Source organism: Schistocerca serialis, chromosome 5 (assembly GCF_023864345.2).
Source record: "Schistocerca serialis cubense isolate TAMUIC-IGC-003099 chromosome 5, iqSchSeri2.2, whole genome shotgun sequence".
In the NCBI taxonomy this organism is placed as follows: Eukaryota; Metazoa; Arthropoda; class Insecta; order Orthoptera; family Acrididae; genus Schistocerca; species Schistocerca serialis.
The window spans coordinates 62137559-62162103 of NC_064642.1; the positions used below are offsets into that span (position 1 = coordinate 62137559).

General features: G+C 41.4%; 1 long non-coding RNA gene across 1 annotated transcript; it reads right to left on the bottom strand.

Moving 5' to 3' along the window:
- Window positions 1–569: 569 nt before the first annotated feature.
- Window positions 570–24545, bottom strand: LOC126481611 (uncharacterized). The gene is made up of 2 exons (XR_007587597.1): window positions 24430–24545; window positions 570–1430 (listed from the first exon to the last, which is right to left on the bottom strand). It is a non-coding gene; the product is annotated as an uncharacterized LOC126481611 (long non-coding RNA).

Genomic DNA, 24545 nt, shown 5'->3' on the forward strand with positions numbered 1-24545 from the left:
AACACACTCCCCTGGGGCACATGCAAAATTACTTCTTGTTCATAATCATTGTATATAAAAAGATACAGCTTCACAATATTTTCTTTTCACTGTGAATCAGGAAAAGTATAATAATTTCATGTACAATGAAGATCACACACTCCAATTATGGCTCTCAGCGAGACGCATTGACTGATACATACACATGATATATAGCATAATTAATTCAGCAGACACATTTTACTTGAAATTAAATGAAAATTCACATGAAATGTACCACAAAATAAGTATACATCAAGGCAGAATGCATTGTTGGATGATGTACCAGACAGTTTACAATATTTAGTTCTTAAGATTTATAATTTTTATTGTATTCTTCTTTCATTTGTTTATAATTTTATCTAGGTTCATCCATAAGTAACGCACTATCAAAAATATCTAAATTCTGAGTAGTGCAATGAAAAGAGAAGTAATATTCCAGTAAAGAAATGGTGTCAAATTAATAATTCTAATAATATTTCATGGATTTATAGCACAAAGAGGAAGAACTTCTGGAAGTAGATATGATGGCTTAAATGAATATGCTAAGATTCCACATATAGAGATAAGCACTTTAATGATGAGCTTGATATCGCTATACATAAACACACAGTTTCACAATGAACTGAAGATCCACGCACTATCTGTTCCAAACCTTAAAGATGGCAGTCCAAAGATAGGTCACTTGACCGATTGCATGCCGCCACAGAGCCCCCCCAGCAGTGCAGAGCACTTATGGCATTATGCTGGGGGGGAGGCATCAGGGACACTGCACACAGATGAAGATCCAGGAGCAATAAGTACATCTGGGTCTGTAGGCAGGGCATGTGCGAGTTGGAGCTGATGGGTGAGGGAGGGAGGGGAAGGAATGCCATAGTCCTTATGCCAGTCAGGTAAGCATAATAAGCAGCCAACGCGTGAGCAAGGTGGATCATCAGAAGTGGTCAGGGGGAAAGGAGTGAGTGGGATGGTGATAGTTACGAGGCCTGTACCATCAATGAAAGAAGAGGTCGTATTGATCTCTGCACCTGGGGGAAGTTGGAGATGTTTGATGATAGAAATGGAAGAGTTGGGAGGGTGATCAGCTGAGTAGGGAGGAGCGTGAAGGATGAAAATGAAATTGTCATGTACCTGTAGAGAGATGTCATCTGGAGCAAAACAGGACACATCTGTTTGGAAGGTGAAAGAGTTAGGAGGGGAGGGGGGAAAAGTGGGTGAGTGGTGAGGAAGGAGAACCCTCACCATCAGGAGTCGGACTTGGGTAGGCTGGAGTTGAAGCCAGTGCCAAGCAGGCATCTGGCGGTGAGACGTCGGATCAGCGAAAACCTCATGAGGTGATGTAGGCGGCTCGACATGGGCAGGCTCGCCCACAACATCGTCTGCAACATTCCATGCTGGCTTCAGTCTGTGAACTGAAACAGTAACAGGTCAGTGATGTAGGAGAATGTCAAATGTGTTTGTTGCATGAGCTAACACTATATGAGGGCCGGAATATGGGCATTGTAAATTTGCGCGCACTGAGTCGTTGCATAACATCACATAATCGCATTCGTCTAGTGCCTTGTGGATAAACACAGTCGGAGTGGACTGAGAACCAGGAGGTGGCGCACGCTGCCGAGAAATATGGGAGCACACTTGCTCTACTAGGGGAGGGAGTTCAGTGTCTACAAGCGGAGGAGAGTCTCTCAACAAACTTGGCCGGAAGGTCCAATGGTTCGCTATACAATATTTTGGCCAGGGCAATCTTGAGGTCCTCCTTGAAGAATGCACGAATTCCCTGGAGAACCCAGGGTAATGTGTCAGAGCACGAGGAGTTGTGGCACATGAGGGCTCTTGTAAGGTCCGATGCCACCACTCCACGAGGCCGTTACTTTGAGGGTGGCAGGCAATAGTCCGGAATAACGCCACCCCACAGAGTTCACATAATTTGGAGAAAAGTATAGATCCAAATTGCCATCCTTGATCTGTTGTAACATAGAATTGACAGCCAAAGTGTGAAATCCCTGTGGCTATGAAATAACAAGCAACAGAGTGTGCAGAAATGTCCACCATAGGGGTAGCCTCCACCCAACGGGTCACCCTATCGATAATTAACAAGCTGTATCTATAGTTTTATGAGGGGGGCAGTGGACCCGGTTCTAGGCACTTCAGTCCAGAACCGCACTGCTGCTATGGTCGCAGGTTTGAATCCTGCCTCGGCCATGGATGTGTGTGATGTCCTTAGGTTAGTTAAGTTTAAGTAGTTCTAAGTCTAGGGGACTGATGACCTCAGATGTTAAGTTCTATAGTGCTCAGAGCCATTTGGACCATTTGGCAGTGGACCGACCAAATCAAGGTGTACATGTCTAAAGTGACCTGGGGATACACCAAACTTGACAGTCAGGGGGTGGCATGTGCCTACCAAGCTTGGAGCGTTGACATGCAACACACGCCTGTGTCCAGCCACGGTTCTGAGCTTTAATTCCAGGCCATCAAAGCATTCGGTGATGAGCCTGGTCGTGGCCTTGATGCCCGAGTGGGCAAGGTTATGTATGGAATCAAAAATCTGTCGGTTCACGGATGATGGGATGAGTGGGCAGGGAGAACCAGTTGAGATATCACACTGGAGTGGGATGCTTGACTCATGGAGCATGTGAGGCTCAATCTTAAGAACCCTGGAATTGTCTGTGAGTAATTTCATTATTTACGCATCATGATGATGTGCTCAGGCGAGTGCATCTAAGTCAATGACACTATCTGTGGAAGAGATGCAGGAGAGATAATCGGCCACAACATTGTTTGCTCCCCGTATGTAGCGAAATTCATTTGTGCGTTGGGCAATAAGCTCCATGTGGTGAGACCGGTGGGGAGGGGGGTTCACAAGTGGGTTGAGTAAAGCATCTGTGAGGGGGCGGTGGTCGGTGAAGACCGTAACGTACCTGCCCCCAATGTCTTCACAGAAATGACATATAGCCGTGTACACAGCAAATAGCTCCCAGTCGAATGCAGACCATTTCTTCCGGGAGGGCAATAACTTCATCTCCAATGTGCTGTTGGAAGAATTGCTGGCGTCCATGGTGACAGAGATTTTGGCATCCGCGACCAGATGAGATAAGGTGACAGCTTGCGTGAGGGTCTGTTTCAAATACGCAAATGCGTGCTCCATTTCCTCGGTCCACAGTACTTTGCATATGCCTGTTGTATTTGGAGCTGACAGTGCATCTGTCAATGGTGTTTGTAGTGACACAGCCTTATGGATGTGGCGATGGAAGAAATTAATCATCCCCAAAAACGATGCAAGTTGTGGTACGTTTCAGGTGGGGATAGCTGGCTAACCAGCACAATTCTGTCCGAGATACATCTAATACCTGCAGCCAACACTTTGTGGCCAAGAAAGGTGACTGAAGTGCATGTGTTTTGTCCTCGTTGATTACCACACTGTTATTGGATAGGATATGGAACACTGCATTCAGATGATATTCATGATCTTCTTCTTCTTCTTCTTCTGATGATGATGATGATGATGATGAAAAAATTAGAATATTGTCAAGCTATGCATAGCAAAATGGGAGCGCAAAAAGGAGGGAGTCCAAGAAGTGTTGCCATGTCTGTGTTGCATTCTTTAAACCATATGGCATGTAGCAGTACTCGAAAAGGCCAAAGGGCGTGACGATAGCAGTTTTATGTATGTCATCAGAGTGCATCGGGATTTGATGATATGCTTTCTTGCAATCTACCACACTGAATATTTGAGGACCACTCAGTTTTTGTGCAAAGTCCGGTACATGGGGGACTGGGTAATTGTCCAAAATAGTTCTGTAGTTTAGTCAACGGTTATCCCCACAGAGTCTGAATGAGCTGCCTCTTTTTGGAACGAGTTGAATTGGTGATGACCAATTGCTGGATGAGGGGAGAACAATCCCTGAGTTTATGAGGGTTCAGTCTCTGAGCTTTATGTCTAACAGGGGGGCCTTCAGTAGTGTTTAATTTATGACACGCACCATTGGTGACATCCAAAAAACTCTGCGGTTGGGGGAGGGAATCACACTGTTCACTAGGTGAGGCAGGAACACTGACCTTAATATCATCCATCACACGGTGATCTTTGTCGGCGGCTGGTGGTGAGACTGAGCAGCTGGTGCTGTGAAGGCTGGAGATCTCACGTCTGGCGAGGTTAAGGGCATGAGAAGTATCCTCGATGAGCCATTGTAACATGGCTTTATTAGTTTTGAGGTCATTAATCTGTTGACATTGAACTAGAAGGTCACAAATTGCACTTGTGAGTTGAGTTGTAAGCAGAACACACTCAGCTGTCAAAGAGCTAAGAGAACTGTCACGAAGGTGCATGGGTTGTGCTCGAGAGGCAGACGTGAGAGGAATAGTCATATCAGTTGGTAGATGATGCAGGGTATTGTCTGCTGTATTGATAGAAAATGACTGGTGGTGTAGGAAATCAATACCTAGCACTGGGTAACTGACTTCTGCTACAAGGATGTCCATGGAAACTGCAGAGAGGTGATAATTTCAACGTGAGTGGAGCTGAACCAAGCACGTTGATGTTTGAATCTTTTTCAGCCCGCAGTGATGTAGGTGAGGGTCACAGATTCAGAGGTGCAAGTGACGGGGGAATGACGCTTGTGTCAGCCCCACTGTCAATCAAAAATTATTTGTTGGTGTTAGCATCGTGCACATAGAGACATCCGCCGACAGGTGAGACAATATGTGCTGACTGCTCATGACTGTGGCACCATGTACTTTTTGCGCGAGACAAGGTGCCTAATGCATCTTGCGTTGTGTGTTTTCTGCTGCACACGGTCAATGACGGTTGCAAGCAGCATCGCCAAACGTGGCGTTAAACCAACATAGTTGATAATGTGGGTGTGGTTGAGTGGCCACGGTAGTACCGGAGGTTGCTGCTACACTGCGCTGCGCATCACTTGAGACCGCCCGAGTCGTGGCAGGCTGCAATGCACGGGGTTCATGGTTTAGGCTGCCAGATAGAAGCTCTCATACTGATCGCGTGGATGAGCGTGCCCAATTGAGGGTGGTGGAGGGGGCAGTACTTCGCTGACGTCACTCGCCTGAGTGGGGGAAGCTGGAATGTGAAATTATCTTGAAAGCACAGTCCGCACAAACAGTTTTTCTTCCAGCATGCTTGATGTGAGGGGCAGGAGTAGTAGTTGTAATGTATCCAGAAATTCCATTAACCAGATCGACCACAGTGCTGCATCTGGCAGAAAGTCACGTGTTACAAGGGCACCTAGACAATGCCACACTGCGGAGGGAGTGAGGTCACCTAAATGTTCCTTTTGAATAACGTGGTGAATGAGTTTGTCAAAAGATAGAGACAAACGTTCACAGATAATTCGTTCAGTATTTGTGTATTGTAGAGGGGGGACAGATGCACCACAGTGTCATTGATTAAGTCCAAATGGTCGTGTAGATGACTGGTGATGCACACAAACTTCGATTCCTCAGAGTGGACACCAGCAGCATGAAAAAGAGAGTCTGCCAGTGCAAACCAGGTGTGTGGCTGGTCCTTTACAAATGTAGGCAACTTCGGAAATTTGGCAAGCGGGATGTCCGATAACACAGCGTTACTTGTGGGTTGATTGCCCGTAACTGTTTGTGTGGTAGTGGTAACACTGGGGACAGAGGGACATGGGGTCCCAGAAACTTGATCGGGCAACCGAGGTTCCTGTTGTAGCCAGGGCGTCAGGAAATGTTGCTGCAAGGTAGTAGCATCTCCCGTATCAATAATGCATTGCTTGGAATTCGCGGTAGGCACGGGAGAGAGTTGTAATTTGGTGAGAAACACGGCTGCCAGCATGCAGCGTGGCAGACTCGACCTCGTCTGAGGCAAGACTGCACGGGACGGCGAACCCACGTTGTATGAGTCAGCGAACCCATGTTGTATGAAATTTGATGCAGTACATATCGGAGCACGAGGCATAGTTCATGATACATCACTCTCTTGATCAATATGTCCGTACATGTATGAAGGCACAGTCCGAGGCAATATGGCAGCGACTGCTTGGGTCCTATTAACTGTAGCACTCACAGGCACAGTAAGAAAATGATGAAAGTTCATGTCCAGAAGTTCTGGTTGCATAGCTGGAAGCTGGGATGGCATCTGGTTTGTTGATAAGTAAGGTGCTGCTGTTGGCTGTTGAAAGATCACATAGCGTAGCAACAAAAGGTGATACGAAAAACACAAAAACAGTTCGGAGCACTTGTCTTCGTGATCACCAGTGTGGAAGTAGGTACAATGGCTTAAGTGAATACGCTGAGATTCCACATGCAGAGATAAGCACTTTAATGATGAGCTTGATATTGCTATACATAAACACAAAGTCGCTCCAATTCAAAAGTTTACAACAAACTGAAGGTCGGCGCGCTATATATCGCAAATCTCAAGCATGGCTGTCCAAAAATAGGTCCACTTAACTGACTGCATGCCACCACAAACTCTCCTAAGCACTGCATTAAGTTTACAGTTGTTCAGCTTTAATTATTGGGCAAACCGTTGTACATATAATAGAATATCATATAACACTGTACACTGGAATTTCAGTGAGTAGCTAATGGCTTCATCTTCACATCTTAATCTCTCTGTATCAAAAGAGGTAAGTGAGGCTGGTGAAACTGCGAACTTCATTAACTGACGCATAAGGGAGTTTCACAAAGAGGGTAGTCCACGACTATATAAATGCGACAGGCATCATGATGTCAACAGAGTTTGGTATGACGTGGTTACAGCAGAACCTGTGTTGGTCAGAGAGTGTTCTATAAAAGCTACGTAAAGTAACATTTAGGTTAGATGGGCGGTGATCCCAGCTGCACATGTTTTAGCAAGATAAAAATTTTATGAGTAGTCCAGTAGCTGGGTTTAGAAAACTCAGAGGCCTTCCTGCTTGGTGACCGTCTCGATCTGTGATTCTTGTGAGATGTGGGTTTTGCACTCTTGTTTCTAAACATTAAAGTTGGACTTTGTCTGTGTTTTACCTGTGAGGGACACTGATGATTTTTATCACAAAACAGCACTTATAATTTATAGTTGTGTGCCAGTTTGCCTCTAATTAAGTGTGTGTTTGTCTGCAGTTTATTCTCCTTTAATGATTAGTAGTGAATATAGTTAATGTTTTTCAGCAGTTTTCATTTTTTTAAAAGCAGCTTACATGCCACTATTGTGGGGACTCAAGGCACTTTTAACCGTTTACTGAAATATTGTCTTACTGCTTAATAGCGTCAGCAGCAATTTCATTTCGTTATTTCAGGAACTAATGTGCACAGGAAAGAGAAGCTGAATTGATCATCCCCAGTGAAGACAATGAGAGCTGCTGTATTTAATTTACAACCCAGCATCACAATTTTTCGCAGTAACATTACAAGAGGTCACACAGTTGGCAAAAATCTTCTGCCAAGAGGTCACTGCAATTTAGTGGTGAAACTTTTGTCTGCAGGTAGGATAACTAGGTGAGGATCTGCATTGAGGCTGCGTGTGGCTACTCTTCCTTCTGCTGAAAGGTTGATGTTACAAGGAAAGGAATTGGAGGAGGTTGGAGAGGTCAGGTTTGAGGTGAGGAATCCCTTGAAGGTAACCACGGGGTTATTATGTGGGAGGGGGTGAGGATCATGGTTGGGTGGTGGTATGAACTGGGAGAGGCAGGGTTCAATGATGGGATTATGTTGACTTTGGTTGCAGGGAATGATGACAAAGAAGTGTTGCAATTGGGGGGACCAAGAGAAGGACAGAAGGTTTTTCAAAAGTCCAAGATGGTTAAAGTTTGGTGTAGGGCTGGAGATGAGGTCTTTGGATTGTACTGAAACTTCTGTGAGGCTGAGGATTTCAGTTGAAAGTTTGACAGAAGTGTTCTGGGACTGTTAACATGACCCAAGTTTAATCCTCATACCACTAAAAAGATGAATCAAATACGTATTAGTGTCAGAGGTGTTGGGAAATCATTAAAACTGAACAAAACTTCAGTGTTTAATGGAATCCCTGTCAGATTCTATACCAAACTTGCAGCTAGTCATTCTTCTAACTATAATCTATTGTAAATCCTTGGACGAAAAACTGTAGTCAGTTCTTGTAGAAATGCTTTTTGTGCAGCCACAGGACATGTGCAATAGGCTGCATGATGTGGAACTTCCTTCTCGATGTCCACGGCGAGGTCCATCTTTGCAATGAAATCTCTATTCTGGTGCTAATAGGAACAGTGACAATGGCAACGACAACGGCCAGTTGTGCTTGGGTATTCAAAGCATGTGACATCACACCACTGTGTGGGAGTACGCATAAACAGAATCTTGCTGCAGTCAGTAGCTAGCCAGGGTGTGAATCGGACACTCAAAGAAACTGTAATTCCCCTTGAAAATGTCCTCCGCAAAGAGGGACGAAATATTAGGTTTTAATATGAGACATTAAAATAGCAAAATAACGTGGAACATTTTATTAATTGTGATGTCTCTGACCATGAAGCTTTACAATTTACAGTAATGTTTGATTGTTTTGTAAGATGGAAGTTCAATGTTCATTCCCATGTGTCTTATGTTTACAAAGAACATTGAGAAGACAGACTCTATAGAGCGAAGAGAAGGAAACATATTAATGTACATGTAATCATCTCTTACTTGTATTAATAGAACCAATACCTTTATTAATTTGCATATGTGAGATGTAATGCAGTGTATACTGAGTGGTTTCAAGGTCAGGAAAAGGTAGAATGACTCCATTTGTGAGAAACAATGATTTCAACTAGGGGAATGTAAATGGGCTAGTGACTTGCTGAATGGAATAGCGAATTATTTGGAAAACTGTACCAGTGTCATTCAAGGGGGATGCATAATAGAACATTTATGAGTTATACTGACAATTTTCCAAATCCAAAGATTATATGATTGAGTATAAAAGTAGCTTAAAAGTATTTTGCATTAACTTTTCATTTGTGTTTCATTTAGAAAACAAATGCTGGAGTGGCATCATCTGCTATTGTCTTTCTTTCCTTGACGCTGCTCCTGACTACATGTTAGACAAAAGGTGGCTTCTTTCTTTGTTGTATATTTTATTATAATTATGAACTTAATGAGATGCAGATGGAATCACCAATTGTGTTAAACATTTCCTTACTCTAAGTTTTTTTTCTAAATGTATTTACAGCAAAAATTTTTGGAGAGTGTGAATCAAGTTCGTCATCTTAACATGGTGATGCTATTAATAAGCTGTCATTGTAGCGCTTTAATTTCATATCACAAGATCAGTGATACAACCTGTCATTTTTTACATTTTTGTTACAAAGTCTGATATTATTTTGAAGAGACATTTTTCTATAAGCCCAATACTGGCATTGAAATTCTTAATTGTCTTCTCATGGTCATGTTTCGCCTTATTAATGACAAACCAACAACCACCAGTTACGACGATTTTTGTTTTCCACAATCCTCATCAGCCAATTGTAATCTGCCATTTCTCAAATTGTTTATTTCACTCATTACCAGTTTCACTCATTACTAATGACATTTCAAAAAATCTGTACAATTTGAAGGGTAGATTGCAGATTGAAAATGCGCCTGCAACGTTTTATAGGTTACTGGAATGTGTGTTGTGGGGTTAGAAACTGCACCAGTGTCTAGTTTACGTGGATGATGTCACCATATTCTCAAGAGACAAGGAGGAGCACAGGCAACGTCTGAAGGAAATAGTTGAGAGATTGAAGGCTACACATCTGATGTTGGGCACAGAGAAGAACCATTTTGCATTAGAAGAGGTACAGTATTTAGGCTATATAATTAGTGAAGATAAAGTAAGGACTGATCCCAGGGCTAGTGCAAGCTGTACAAGAGTTTCCAGAGCCTAATTTAATTAAGGAACTGTAATTGTCTTTGGGGTGGAAGGGTTTGCTGACATATAATGACCACTCACACAGTTGCTAAGAAGAGGTGTGAAATTCATATTTACAGAAGAGTGTTTGGGTGTATCTGAAGCAGCATTAAAAAGAGTTTTGACATCCAGCCCAGTTCTAGGATTTCCAGACTTTTGGAAGGAGTTTACCCTTTCGTGTGATGCAACCAATCATGCTTAGGGATGTGTCTTGAGCCAGGGGGTTAATGGTGAAGAGCATCCTATAGCCTACATGTCAAGACAACTGAATGTGGCAAAGAAGAACTATTCAGTGTTGGAGAGAGAGATGTGAGGCTCGTTTGTGGTGTCACATATTTTAGATGTTATCTTTATGAGAAAAAAATCCCAATAGTGACCAACAACGTTGTTTCAAAGTAGTTATTGCTGGCCGGTGTGGCCGAACGGTTCTAGGTACTTCAGTCTGGAGCCACGCGACTGCTACGGTCGCAGGTTCGAATCCTGTCTCGGCATGGATGTGTGTGATGTCCTTAGGTTAGTTAGGTTTAAGTATGGTAGTTCTAATTCTAGGGGACTGGTGACCTCAGATGTTAAGTCCCGTAGTGCTCAGAGCCATTTGAACCATTTTTGAAGTACTTATTAGAACTGAAGAATCTATCTACCAGGCTGACAAGATGCGCTTCAAAACTTAGTGAAATCGACTATGAAGTATTACACAAGCCAAGAGATAAACAGGGGAATGTAGATATATTAAGCAGGAAGAAAGCACTGTTATCATTTCTGGGCCATAGCTTTGCGGAATTATAAGCAGTGCAAACCACTTACTGTAAACAGTTCAGGACTCAACTGCAGTTTAATCAATGTGAAGCATTCTTGCGCAAGGAAACGAGGCTGAACAATGGGCGGTAGTACTAGTGAAGTACAAGGAAGAGATTCTAAAAGAAGCACATGATCACGTGGTATTTGATCATGGAGAGCATACTGCAACAAACCAGAGAGTGGCCAAGAGATACTGGCAGAGAGGAAGGAAATCTGATATGGATCAGTACATGAGGAATTGAATAAAATGTGCACTGTGAGCTGACTTGAATCTTAAGCAAGTGCATCCAAGCCATTTGAAGTGTTTGGAATTGGTGTATTAGGACTGTTGAGTCGTAACTCAGCAGGAAACTGATCCATATTAACATAAATAGTTCAGACTTATTGCCAAGCCAGCAACCAGTGACAGTTGCACAAGCAGTAGTTAACAACTGGATGTTGCAGTTAGGCATGCCAGGTACAATAATCATGGAGTAAGGTACAAATTTCATGTCAGCCCTATTGAAGGAGCTGTGTCAGTTATTCCATGTTAAGAAGTTAAGAACTGGTCATCTCCATTGACTGACCGATGGCAGAACAGAAAGACTACACAGAACGCTTAGGAAATTACTATACGAATGTGCATCATAGTGTCAGCGTATAATTCGAAAGTACATATGATTACTGGGTTGTCCCCAGATAAAGTGGTGTATAGACGGAAAGTGCCATCACTGTTCAGTTTTACAAAGGCAAAAAGAGTAAAGATGGAGAGTCGATCTGCAAGTTTGAGAGAACAATAAGAGAACTGCAGAAAATGAGTACAGGAGGCGAATACAAAGGTGTCAGAGAAGTAGGGTGAATCAATGAAATTTTTGGCATGTTTACAGCAGTATAAAGGGAAACAAAGGGCGATGTTATCTAGTCCTTACACGCCAAAAGGGAAGACAAAGAAGCTCATCACAGTTCATCAAGGGTCCTATCAGGTGGTTGAGACCACTTTTTCAGTAAATGTGAAACTTCAGTTGCCCAGTAAGAACGAAAATAGTAAATGTTCAATGTCTGTGACCTTTTTGATGTGGTCCAGAGTCGATTCCAAGAGTTTTGATGGCAGAGGCACAGAAGAACGTGAGAAGAAGGACTCACAGGAAGAGACAAGAAGATGTGGTTCAGCCTGTACGCAATGTACTGTATGCCTTAAGATCAAGAAGATGACGAAAATGAGGGATATATGTCAAGGACTTTTTTAAAACTATATGTATGCTTATGTATAGGATTGTAGTGAATACGGTAAGTTATGTCAGTGTAAAACTTCTTTTTCTGTGAATGGGTTTGCTGGTGGTAGTAGCCTTCTGAGGAGTGAGACAGGATGATATTCGTCCCTGTCCTCAGGCTGCGATGCATTGAGGGCGAGAATAAAGCAATAGAATTCAGAGCTGTATTGCTTTATGTCACCTGAACAGTAAGCAAGTTTTCATAGGATTTACTCCACTTTTGGTGACACAATAGTAGTGGCAAGTTCTTATGAGCAGGAGAAGCTCACGGAGGCCAGACGGATTGAAGTGTGTTACTAATGAATGGGACTACAGCAGACATCTCTATCCTTCTATCTAACGTCTACAATATGGGAATCATGCAAGTGAACATCTCACAACTACAGTTGTATTGGCCAGTTGTACCATTGGAATTATTGCCAGCACCAAATATAACGTTCCCAAATCAAACTCTAGAACCGGCCTAATGCATTCCCTGGAGCACTTCATTGTCACATTGGAAAAACTCATTTCTGCCGAGCAGTTAATGAGCAGATCAGAAAATGACTATGCCTGACAGTGATTTTGAATGCAAGAACACCAAGTGCCGTAGGTGTGCTAACTCTGCTTTCTGCTTTCGTATTTTTTATTCTTATGAGTTGGAGAGCTGTTTATCATTATTAACCACCAATAGCCCACATTCCAGTAGATTGGGTCGCTAGAGCATCAGACAGAGTGAGAGAGTAACCTTGTAGTGTGAATATGGAAAAGAGGTAAATGTAGGACTAAGAGGACAGGAAACAACAGGACAATACATGAAGGTTAAATTGCCAGAAAGTGTGATACATGACTCCTAAGCAACTAGCAGCAAGCAACATAGTAAATAATACTGGTGACATGCAGGCAAGTCGTCAGTTATTTTGGATACAAAGTTTTGTATCAACATGTTGGAGGTTTGATCAAAAAAATACAGTGAAAAATTTTATTAGAAACAAAGCAATAATATCCTTCAGAGTACTGTCCTGTGTAGCAATGCACTTATTCCAGCATTGAATTCAAGACTGGAGGCATTTCTCAAAGGCCTTTGGCATTTACACTTGTTCACTTTGGAACAATCCCTGATTGCACTATGCCCTCAAGAGTGAAAAAAAGGAGCATTTTGCCTGACGTGCCATTTTAGGGTGAGAAGATTCACTGGTTTCCATTGGGAACTTTGAACTTTCATCTGTGCATCGTACCCACACCCACATTTCATCTCCAGTTACAATCTTGGACATAAAGTCCGGATCTGAATGAGGACATAAAGTCCGGATCTGAATGAAGATGATACTTCAGTGCTGGTCAAACTGACACACAATTTTCCTTCTGTTCATCATTCAAAAGTCTGGGAACAAATTTTGCAATCACTCGTCTCGTTTGCAAATTATTGATTAAAATGCTTTGCATGGGCCCTGTGCAGGATACAAAGTTCTTCAGTGAGCTCTCGAATAATTATTCGCCTGTTCGAATAAACAATTTTTGCCACTTCTTGGACATTTTCTTCTGTTTTTGAGGTTCACAGACGTCCGAACGTTGCTCACATTTACCAACTAATTTCTGCTTTTAAATCACTCATACCACTTGTAAACAGCCTTGATGGTTACAGAATTATTGCCATGTATCAATTTCGACATTTCATGCGTTTCTTTGGCAGTTTTGCAACTTGAAACAAAACAGTGTCCATGCATTGTTCGAAATCAATTATGCATGACACACATAGTAAACACATCACTCTAGCATCTCTGGACACTGACTGACAAGTCACAATGTTTCCCAACTTGATGCTGCCTGTCTCAATGAACCTGGCTATCAGACAAATTGTAGCGCCAGAAATTGCTGCTAAAAAATTTTCACCATTTTTTTATCACACCTCAAAATTTAATAAGAAACTGGTTTTGAGGTCGACCTGAGACACCGGATCTTGTTCATAGATGAGGGTAAAATTAGTGTACCAATCATACATGGGCATAATAGTGTGAGCCTGAATGATGTTTACAGCAGCACTTTTGGCAGGTCAGCATATAATGTTGTCACTGTAATAATTCAACAAGGCCAACACAATGCTGAGATGCATGTTAGGTTGTTGAAAGAGTGAACTCAATGGGCCTGCACAGACTAGAGAGCAACCGGCATTGCAGATTTCCACACTGACAGTGGCAGTGGTGTTTTAGGATACTATATCTTTGTCGTTTACCAGCCATGGCTGGACAGACTGCATCACAAATACAATGTTTATCAACTAACATTTATACGACATCATATACAAAATTTATATTACAAATAAAAGAAAATATTTATGCAGTGCACAAAAAAACATAGAACATAGAGGAAATGAAATATAACTAAACAGGAAAGTAAAACTTCATAGCAGCAAACGAAAATACCATAAAGCAAAATGTTTACAAAACCATGTAGATCACACACACTAAGTTTCGTTTTGGCAAAATATGTACTTTAAGTAAAACACAAAATTAAATGTGCAGTTAACTGAGAACATAAAAAGAAGATTAAATTTAGGCAAAATTATATATAAAACATAACAATATTTATTTTATATGTGAGTCATAGTGATGCATAGGCACGACAAGGGTGCTGGTTGCGATGACTATATGTACTGGACATTTTTGTACCAAAATTATTCTTAGCCTCGCAGTCCTACCAGGATGATGGGGGCTGTAGCGGATGAGGTCGCCACATCAACCTGCCAGTAAAAGTCACTTGTTTGAGACCACAGAAGGGCAACAGCTCTATGCACTAAGTCCCTCCCCAGACTTAGTAGTATGGCGCAGTTGGCCGTGCCGGGACAACACCAGCAGCGTGGCAGACTTCTTCCCAGGGCAACAGCAGGTCACTCCCAGCATGCCAGCTGTCTACTGCCAGGTGTCTCATCGTTGTGGGCATCCATCGCCACAATGCAACCAGACAGCCCAAGGGCCGTGACAGATACAACAACGTCAAGTACACGCAGCTGGCGCAGAAACAGTGAGGCTGCCTGCACGTCAAGCTTCATGGGGCGTGCAGGCAGCTAGCCAGGACAATTCATTGACTAGCTGGTCACTGACCCAGTGTATCAAGCAGCTCAATCATCAATAAAGAACTTGTTACATCTGCCATTGCCTCTCCCTGGAGCTTCCTGGATTCCCACTGCCGGCCGGGGTGGCCGAGCGGTTCTAGGCGCTACAGTCTGGAACTGCATGACCACTACGATCGCAGGTTTGAATCCTGCCTCGGGCATGGATGTGTGTCATGTCCTTAGGTCAGTTAGGTTTAAGTGGTTCTAAGTTCTAGGGGGCTGATGACCTCAGTAGTTAAGTCCCATAGTGCTCAGAGCCATTTGACCCTTTTTTTTTTTTTTTTTTTTTTTTACTCCCACCTCGCTTCCCTCACCTGCTCAAACCATAATGATGCACAGCTGCCCCACACTGCACCGGGGCCCTATTTATCATTTGTTGTGACGCTACAAAGAGTAACTGAAAAATTCAGTGAACAGTCTCTGGAAATAAAGTAATTAACATTAGTTACATCACACTTCTGATAATGGTTGTAAAGCTGTTGGAAATAGCCAACACTTCTTGTAGAATCGCTCTAAGCACCAGACTCTTGTGTAGTGTCTATGAAGCATAAGTCATTCGGGTCTAATTTAAGACAGGGAAACAAAAATAAGTCTGCTGGCGCCAAATATGGAGAAGAAGAAGGATACTGAAGAACAGGCACATAGCATTGAGCGCACAGACATTGTGGTTATTCAACAATGTGCAACCACGGTGTTTCAAGCGATACACAAGTACCGTTTGCTGGTTTCCAACAGCCTTACAACTGATGTCAGAGATGTGTTGTAGCTAATGGTGACTACTTCGAAGGCTACTAAGGGTATTTCATTTGTACTCGCTTTTCTTCATTTTCTGAGATCATTCGCCAAACTTTACACACACACGCGCGCGCGCGCAAACACACACACACACACACACACACACTTTGTAGATGGGACACAGGTTCTCATTATAGCTGTGTTGTAAGAATTAGGAGAATAGCGGGATTTATCAGGAGAAGCTAGTCCCATGGCATCTTTTACAGAATCGAGATGTTTTGGGGCCAAAAAGTCTTCATATTTAGGCCAAAAGGGGCCAAAACATTATGGTTACAATGTGTGAGTGGGATATATTCATGTCAGACTGAGATCAATTCACAACACGTGCATAATACTAATACTGGAGCAAAGTTTGCTATGGAATGAAAATAATTCATAAACTACAAAAGCCAGTAATACTTAGAAACATGCAGTCGTATGAAATTTAGTACCTCATTTTCATGTACTCCATACCCGTGTCAAAGCTTAATTGTTTAGTGGATCATACAAAAGTAAAAGAGGCAGCATTCCTGGGCGTTTTGATTTTATGGTGCATCGTATTTTTTGAAAAATGTCTTCATAGCGCTGTGCATTGATTGTGCTTCCATCCTCGAGGAACTCGACGAGCAGAGGCCCCTGCAATCTGAAAAGGTCATCATGACCTTGCCAGAACTTTTGTGAGCAGTGTTGGATTTCTGTGGTGGGCAAGAAGTGGGATGTTTCCAATGTTGGCTTTTCCATCTGCCCTCAGGCTATCAGAATCATCCTGTTGCGCATCACCAAGCTGCCAATCAGACAAAGGCTACACATTAGCTATTTGGTTGGGAAACACTGCAACATCCTCCATACAGCCTACATCTTCACTGTATGATCTTCACATCTTTAGTAACCTGAGGGAAGATATGCATGGACGCCAGTTTCACTCGGTTGAGGACGTGCAGGAGTGGGTGCAGTTGTGGATCCATCAGTGGCCAACTGCATTCTATCAAACAGGAATGAACATCGCATCTCCCAATAGGCTAAGTGTCGTAATATGTGTGGTGATTACGTTTGCATGGAAACATTCCATGCTACCATTGTGGCAGATGTTTGGTTTTCATTTGACTCCCCTTCATGTCTAATAGTAAAATAAGGAGGGCAAATACTGATATTAAAAAAAAAAAATAATAAACAACAAGAAATATTTGAAAGAATGAATGCATTCTAAATAAACAGACCCAAAACACACCTTTGACTTTCTATAGTAGAGTATAATGTAATTTAATATTAAAAAGACAAATTTGTAATTTTGGAAATATTGAATAATAAAATGTGTTAAAAATCAGTGAATGGTAATCTGTGATCTGAGGCTTTCCCGCCGTATGTGCTGTTTGCAGGGTTCTTCAAACAACAACAATAAATCTCTTTACATACAAACCACCAAAACGGACGTTTTTAAGGAACATGCAGAATTTGGCTAGCGCGGTAAGTACAGTTTTACACTTGGACAGCCCCAGTTCCGTTCAGAAGCTGTCGGCACACACAGGGGCGGATCCAGGATCTCGGTCAGGGGGGAGAAAATTTTTTGGTACCTGCCTTCCAAAAAATTAATTCCAAATAAAACCATTAATACTCTATACAAGCGCGCGCGCGCACACACACACACACACACACACACACACACACACACACACATATATATATATATATATATATATATATATATATATATATATATATTCTGTTTTTTGTTTAATTGTGTATCGCTATGTGTTAAGTGTGTTTAATGAAATAACTTACTGCATTACCTAAAAAATATTCTTCAAATACGACACGTGCACTTGAAAAACTCTGTGTTTGCCTGCTAATGTAAAATAATCTATAAAAATGCTAATGTTCATTTGTTTTCATTCTTAAATCTTCGAAATTTGTTCACCAATTGCTTTCATCTGACAGAATGTAGCCATGGAATTCGGGCATGTGTTTATAAGCAGCAATGACGATACGACTGCGAAAAGTTATAGCAGGGTATTTGACTGTGTTCAGGAAATCATCTTATATTGTTAATTACGTCATTCTATGCTCATAATAAGCTGTTTTTCCTCATCAATGTAAATATTAACAATAAGAAATTTCTTTCTTTCTTCTTGTAAAAAAAATAAGAAGTGAAATAAAAGTGTAAATAAAATGAAATTTAATATTGAATATGTATATTCACAATACTGCTCTTAAATATTAAATTCTAATCTCTTTCTACGCTCACTTTTTGAAAATCTTTTAATTACTTTTTCTACGTCTACAGGAATCTGGTAATGAATATGCATAAGTGCAAGACCAAGGAGGTGGTTTTCATTAATCGACGTTCTTAAGTAAGTTTTCAGGCGCTGCAACGACGAAAACGATCTTTCAGCAGATGCAGTTGTCACTGGAAGCGTTGCCAGGACCAATAAAAGCTTATGTATTATAGGATATGCATCCTTATCACATCTAGCCAGTATGTCAAGGGCGATGGTTGGAAGCTCTTTTGTCGTTCCTTTTCTTGATTCCATTTCTCTCGCCACAACATTTCATCCCATAACATAGAGAAGCAATGCCTTTGTCCACGTCAAGCAACGATCCGAAGCGGTTGGTGGGGGCCTCTGCATTTTTTTTTTTTTTTTTTTTCCAGTTTCACCTGCAGAGATCTTCACAATACTTTCTGGACTGAAAACAGAAAGGTTGAACACATCCAAAGTTTCCGCAGAGAATCTTTCTCGTAAATCAGTTATAATGGAGTCCAGTAGGGGAGCATAGACTGTTACTCTGTAATATTTTTCTGCCGAATTTGTTTGAGGGTTGTCACTATAAACTTGGCGCCGACCGTGGCGAGGCACACGAGGAATATTGAGCTCGATGCCTAGTTGATCCGCAAGTTTCTCTGCGCGCTTCCAGACGTTACTGAAGCTAGCGACCAAATTTTCTCGACGACTGGCAAGAATAGCGATAGTGCTCTTGACGTGTGTAGCACTGTCATTCAGATCAATAGAAGGTTTCTGCAATAGTTTGCTTAGAGACTGCTTTAGAGATAGCACATCGCTCAGACACAATAATGACAACACAAATTGTGAGCTGCACAAATTTAACACCAGAGAAGCAGCCTTACCAGCTGTGCTCGGGTCATGCCACTCAGCAATCTTTCCGAGAGTCTGCACAATTTTTACAAGATCAGCTGAAAACTGAAGTACACTGTCATGCCTCTCTACCCACCGGGTCTCACAAAGTGATGTGAGTGCACAACCCAAGGTGTTCATTAAGACACTTTTTCTTTTAGGGTGTGTCTTCAAGAATTTAATGACCTCTTTCATTACTGATATAGCGTCCCGAACAGCAGGCACCTTGGAACTACGGGATATAGAGTTATTTAGTCTGTGGCTATAGCATGGTGTCTTAACAGCGTTCTTGGCCTCCTCCTGTACTTCAGTGGCAGCACCTCGAACCTCGGAAAGCATAACAGCACATCCGTCTGTTTGCCAACACAACGTTCCAATGGTAGTTTGAGCCTATTCTTCAGCTCGTGCAGGACAATTTTACCAATGGCCTTACCAGTTAACGATAACACCTTAGCTGTGGAAGTTCCATCTACCTTCTCTTCTGTGTTAACTAGCTTCTAGGATTCTTTCCAATCTTCTTCATCAGACTGATAGTCCGAAATTCGTATGACCAAGTTCTACAAACGCATCAACGAAACTAATGAAATCCTCACGGATATTACCGTTAAGCACGTATCGTAACGTAAGGCTCACAAGGGGAGGCCGCCAATTGTGAAATTCAGATTCGATTCATACTGCGCATAATAAAAGCTCATGGCCAGAGGTGTAATGTGGCAGAGCACCAAGACGCACTTCTCAGCCGTTGTCGAGAAAATCGACAGTTAAAAGAAACCGTTGCCGTGAAATACTCTCTACGATTAATAATTTTCTTCAGCATCGTGGCGCAGCGGTAAGCGCTCGGGTTCGTAATCCGAAGGTCGCCGGATGCAACCTTTTTTTTGCATTTGTTTTTTGTAATTCATATATATATATATATATATATATATATATATATATATATATATATATATATATATAATTCCCGGCAATCAGTTGCAACAATTATGCATATAATAAGTTATTGAAAGTCGTTTGTCGTGCAAAAACTGGCGACTTCGCACATCATTATGTTTTCCGCAAACAAAGTTGTATTTCACAAATGTTATTAATTGTCTTCATAATGTTAACCACGTATAGTTAACGGAAGACGTAGAAACGGTATTCCGAAACGAATACGTGTAGCGTAAGTCAAACGTTCGAATTAGAATAGAGACCCCACGAACACAAATTTGCTGCGGCATGTATGAAATATAAACTCCGTTACTCGCTCGTTACACTTGAAGGACAGATGTTGAATGGGCCGAAACGAGCCGTCGCATTACAGCGTAGTTGCCTGCTAACTTCGAAAGAAGGTACATGCGGTCCCTAGCGCAACTTATAACATCGTCGAAAATCAGTGCGGACGGGAGAGCTTTGGTACACCCTGTTAAAAAAACGGAAAATGGAGGCGGTACAATTGGAGAGCGATCCGCCTTCACCGACATGCATAAGCAATTCATTAATAGTTTTTATATATATATATATATATATATATATATATATATATATATATATATATATATATATTTGAATTACAAAAAACTAATAATAAAAAAAATTGCATGGCGCCAGACTCGATCCGGCAACCTTCGGATTACGAACCCGAGCGCTTACCGCTGCGCCACGACGCTGTAGAAAATTAATAATCGTAGAGAGTATTTCACCGCAACGGTTTCTTTTAACTGTCGATTTTCTCGACAACGGCTGAGAAGTGCATCTTGGTGCTTTGCCACATTACACCTCTGGCCATGAGCTTTTCTTATGCGCAGTATGAATCGAATCTGAATTTCACAATTGGCGGCCTCCCCTTGTCAGCCGAGATGAGTGAGAAGCATCTGTTGTCTCGTCAAATAGTATTGAATAATATTGTGATGAGCCTACGCTACTCAAAATTTGCTCTGAAATATCTTTCCCACAGCATGAAATGAGAGCATTTTGAGTTGTCTTACTAATATATGTAGCATTTGACGAAGCTGACTGCAGGTGTTGCCCCAGCTTTTTATCGCCAGCAGACACTCTAAATCTTAGCAGTTCACAGCAACAATGGAGCTCTCGTAATTTGCCTGTTTGTGAAATATCTGTCCATCATCTGTGTGTCCACGGAAGGGTAGATTTTGCCGTTCAAGGAAAATAACCGTTTTCACTATAGGACGAAGTCGTTCCCTGTTTCCTTCCACCTCTTTGCTGCGCTGGTGGTGTACACGGTTGATTACCTCCGAGTGAGGTTTACTGAACGTATTGAGGAATGCATTCCCCTGTTCTACGGCTCTTCTGTGATAAATGTGACTGGCTTCCAAATCGCCATTCTGCCCTGCAATATCCTTGAAGTTTTTCAGCAGTTTGGTCACAAGCTTTTGCAACTGCACAGTTTTTTGACTTCCGCCAACGCATCCAGCAGCAAAACACGGACAGTATTTACAAAATAAACCTCTTCTTGCATGTGAACAGACAAGGCAAGGGTATCTGCTGAGGTATTTATTCCCAAAATATCGCTTCACCTCTTTACCTTTGATCATGTGTAAGGAAAATGGAAACTCAAAGTCATCTTTCGGTTGCCAAGGATTCGATAAGAGTTGATATTTTGTGTAGTCATCAACATGCTTATCTAAGAAATTTCCAATGTCATAGGGGACACTAGACCCAGTATACGAATTAGACTCAGAAGAAGTAAGCGACCCGGGCATATTACTAAAACTGTCACACGCAGTAGGCTCGACGGGTTGGGAAGAAGCTTAAGTAACAGGAGTCACAACTTCAGTACTTTCCTCCACGTCAAGCCGAGGTCCAGAAGCTGGAGTAAAAGCTAAAAATGCCCGCTTATGGACAGGCTGAAAAAATGAGTCGATGCTTCGGGTTCGTTTCACTGACGACAGTGGTCGTTGATTTGCCTGTGGGATGAAGGAAAGTAGTGTTAAAAGGGATAAGTAGTTCCATATTTAAGAAGAGGAAGGGAAAGACACGTGGGGGGCATAAGCAGAATGGAACTCGCAGCAATAGAAGTGGACGCTTTCTTAATTCATATCATTAAATTTTAATTTTGTAATGACCAATTAAATAAAACAAAAATCTGAGTCAATGAGTAACCAATTCTAGTACAATCTGCTACTAACTGATTTCAGGCATATAAGGGGGAAATGTAGGTTACCCTTTTTTTCCTCATTGAAGCTATTACAGTAAATGACAATTTCCTAGACCATAATAAATGAAGTAAACCACTAGCAGTAACATAAACTCCATTTTTATTTAAGCTAATTGAAAATGTACATGCAACAACGAGTTACCAATGACATGTGTCGCATATGTTAAAGATAAGGCGTGAAGTTTATTGGCTTTTATTTAAAATTTGTTGTGTTTGTATTGAAATCTGAAGATAAAAGTTGGTTGATGTGACTGATACATCGTTATGCTTGTAGCAGAATTGCCTTTTCTTAAAATTTGTTGCGTTTATGTGACCGATAAGCCGTTTCCGAAGACATGATGATTCTGGGAGAACTCTAAGACCGTTTGTTTATGTGTTTCTTTGTCTGTTCTTATCACGCTACAGGCCGTGTTGCCAAGTTTTTTTGGCTTGAATGTTTGAAGAAGGACTCGTGAGGCACCCACCGTTTGTTGTACAGATTTTGACTTCTAACTTACATACGGTAAAAGTTTTGGGAATGCTGAGTGAAACAGGAGTTTTCAAACTAGAACCTCGACATGCTGACATTGAGCTATCAATATGCAGAAAGCCGAACACGTTCTCTGAAAGGCAAACAACGTAAAGCTTGATGTTTTACGTCTTGTCAAAAGCTGTGGTTACTGGAGAAAGAACTTTCGATCTGAGGTTTTAGATTATTGGAGAGGAAGGAACTGGCCGTGGACTTTTCAAGGCAACATACCAAAAGTTGCCTGGTGCGATAAGCGAAGCCACAGATATCCAAATCTTGATGGCCCGACTGAGGACTGAACACGGGTTCTCCAAACTCTTCATTACGTGTTTCATAAAATTGTAATAGCCTGCTATAGAAAATGAAATAGCTGGCTAAAAATTATATCTGCACCAAGTTTTGATATGTCGAGAATAAAACATTTGAATTATGTGAGGGTCTTATTTCAGACTCAAGTGACAAAACGAAAACGTGAATAAGATTTAAATCATTTTTAAACGTTCGACTGCATTATGAGATAACTGGTAAAAACAGCTTTTGTTTCAATTAAGCGACAACACTGGATATAACATGCAAGCATCTGGGTCCTTGACAAATTCTGGACATAAAATTGTGTTCTCAAAAACAGAAAAGAAATGAAACTTAGAAAAAAATGTGCTCCATTACTAATTATTCGTGGTTTTCTATCACTGAATCAGACGCAGATGTACAAACACACCATACCACAGCTTTCTCTATTACATAGTCCTTTAGCACGATTTGAAACCAGCGTACTATTCGCAAATCAGTCAGATCCAGAAGTACAAAACGCCTTAGTTCATACAGTTGGAAACCTGAAGAACAATGCCAAAAAGTTTAGCAAGTTCCCACATAGCGGCCATATCATTATTGAGTGAAGGTCTACAATGCGCTTTAGTGAAAAATTGTTACATATTATAAGTGATCGTTATCTGCAGTGCTAAAAATGTCACACGGAAGTAATCTTTTTCTGTGAATATAGCATTTGTTGACATTATGATCTGCTACGCAAACGAAGTCGCGGCTATCATATAGTAGAGAATAAAGTAGGAATGCTTCTTCATAACAAAATCTGTTGGGACAACAGGTTGAAAAACGGGACTGTCCCTTTCAGTACGGGACGTCTGGGCACTTTACCTAAACTTTGGATTATGCTTTTTGATACAACCATATTCAGCACATTTACGGCTTTTAGAAACTGGAAAACGTTCAGAATTTTTGCTATTGTAAATTTTCAAAATAAGGAGAGGGTTATAATTTTTTTAATTTTTGTTCGAGTTCGATGTTTTTTACCGCCAGGCTAAATTGGAGATGAAAAAAGAAAATAAATAAAACGATTGTTTTTGCATAGCAATCACCCCGTTACCTGAGGCGAGCTACTGTATGGCAAATAGTACAAAAGACCGAACTGAATGTCGTAGTTGTCACCTTTATCTATAGTGTACTATCAAACACACAAGTTATGTACGACATCCTTTCCAGCAGCAAAAAATATACTAGTTCATATAATCAATAAAGTAATGATGCAATCATTTGCACAGGAGAGGTCAAGTGATGAGAAAGCGTACTCTACGTCTTTTAGAGCAACTAGATAACTTCCTATTCCTGTACTTCCAGAAGTATGGGGGTGTTTGCCTGTACTCCCACACTTTCAAGGCGTTTCTATAAAAATAATGCCCCATTGAAAACTACGGGTAAAGATAACGAATTTGCACTGCACTTAAAATCAATTGGGTCACAAATACAAACAGTAATCTAATGAAATGGGATAACTTGCTCGCTATCCAAACTTCATTACAAAAAATTAATAAAGTTTATGAAAACTCACCGTGGTATTTCCAACGATTTCAGCAAATAACAGAAACGGCGAAGGTTAGCAACTGCAGACGTCTTCAACTGCGGAGTGCGCCCAGACTAATGCATTCACGTGGAACGCTGCGTGTT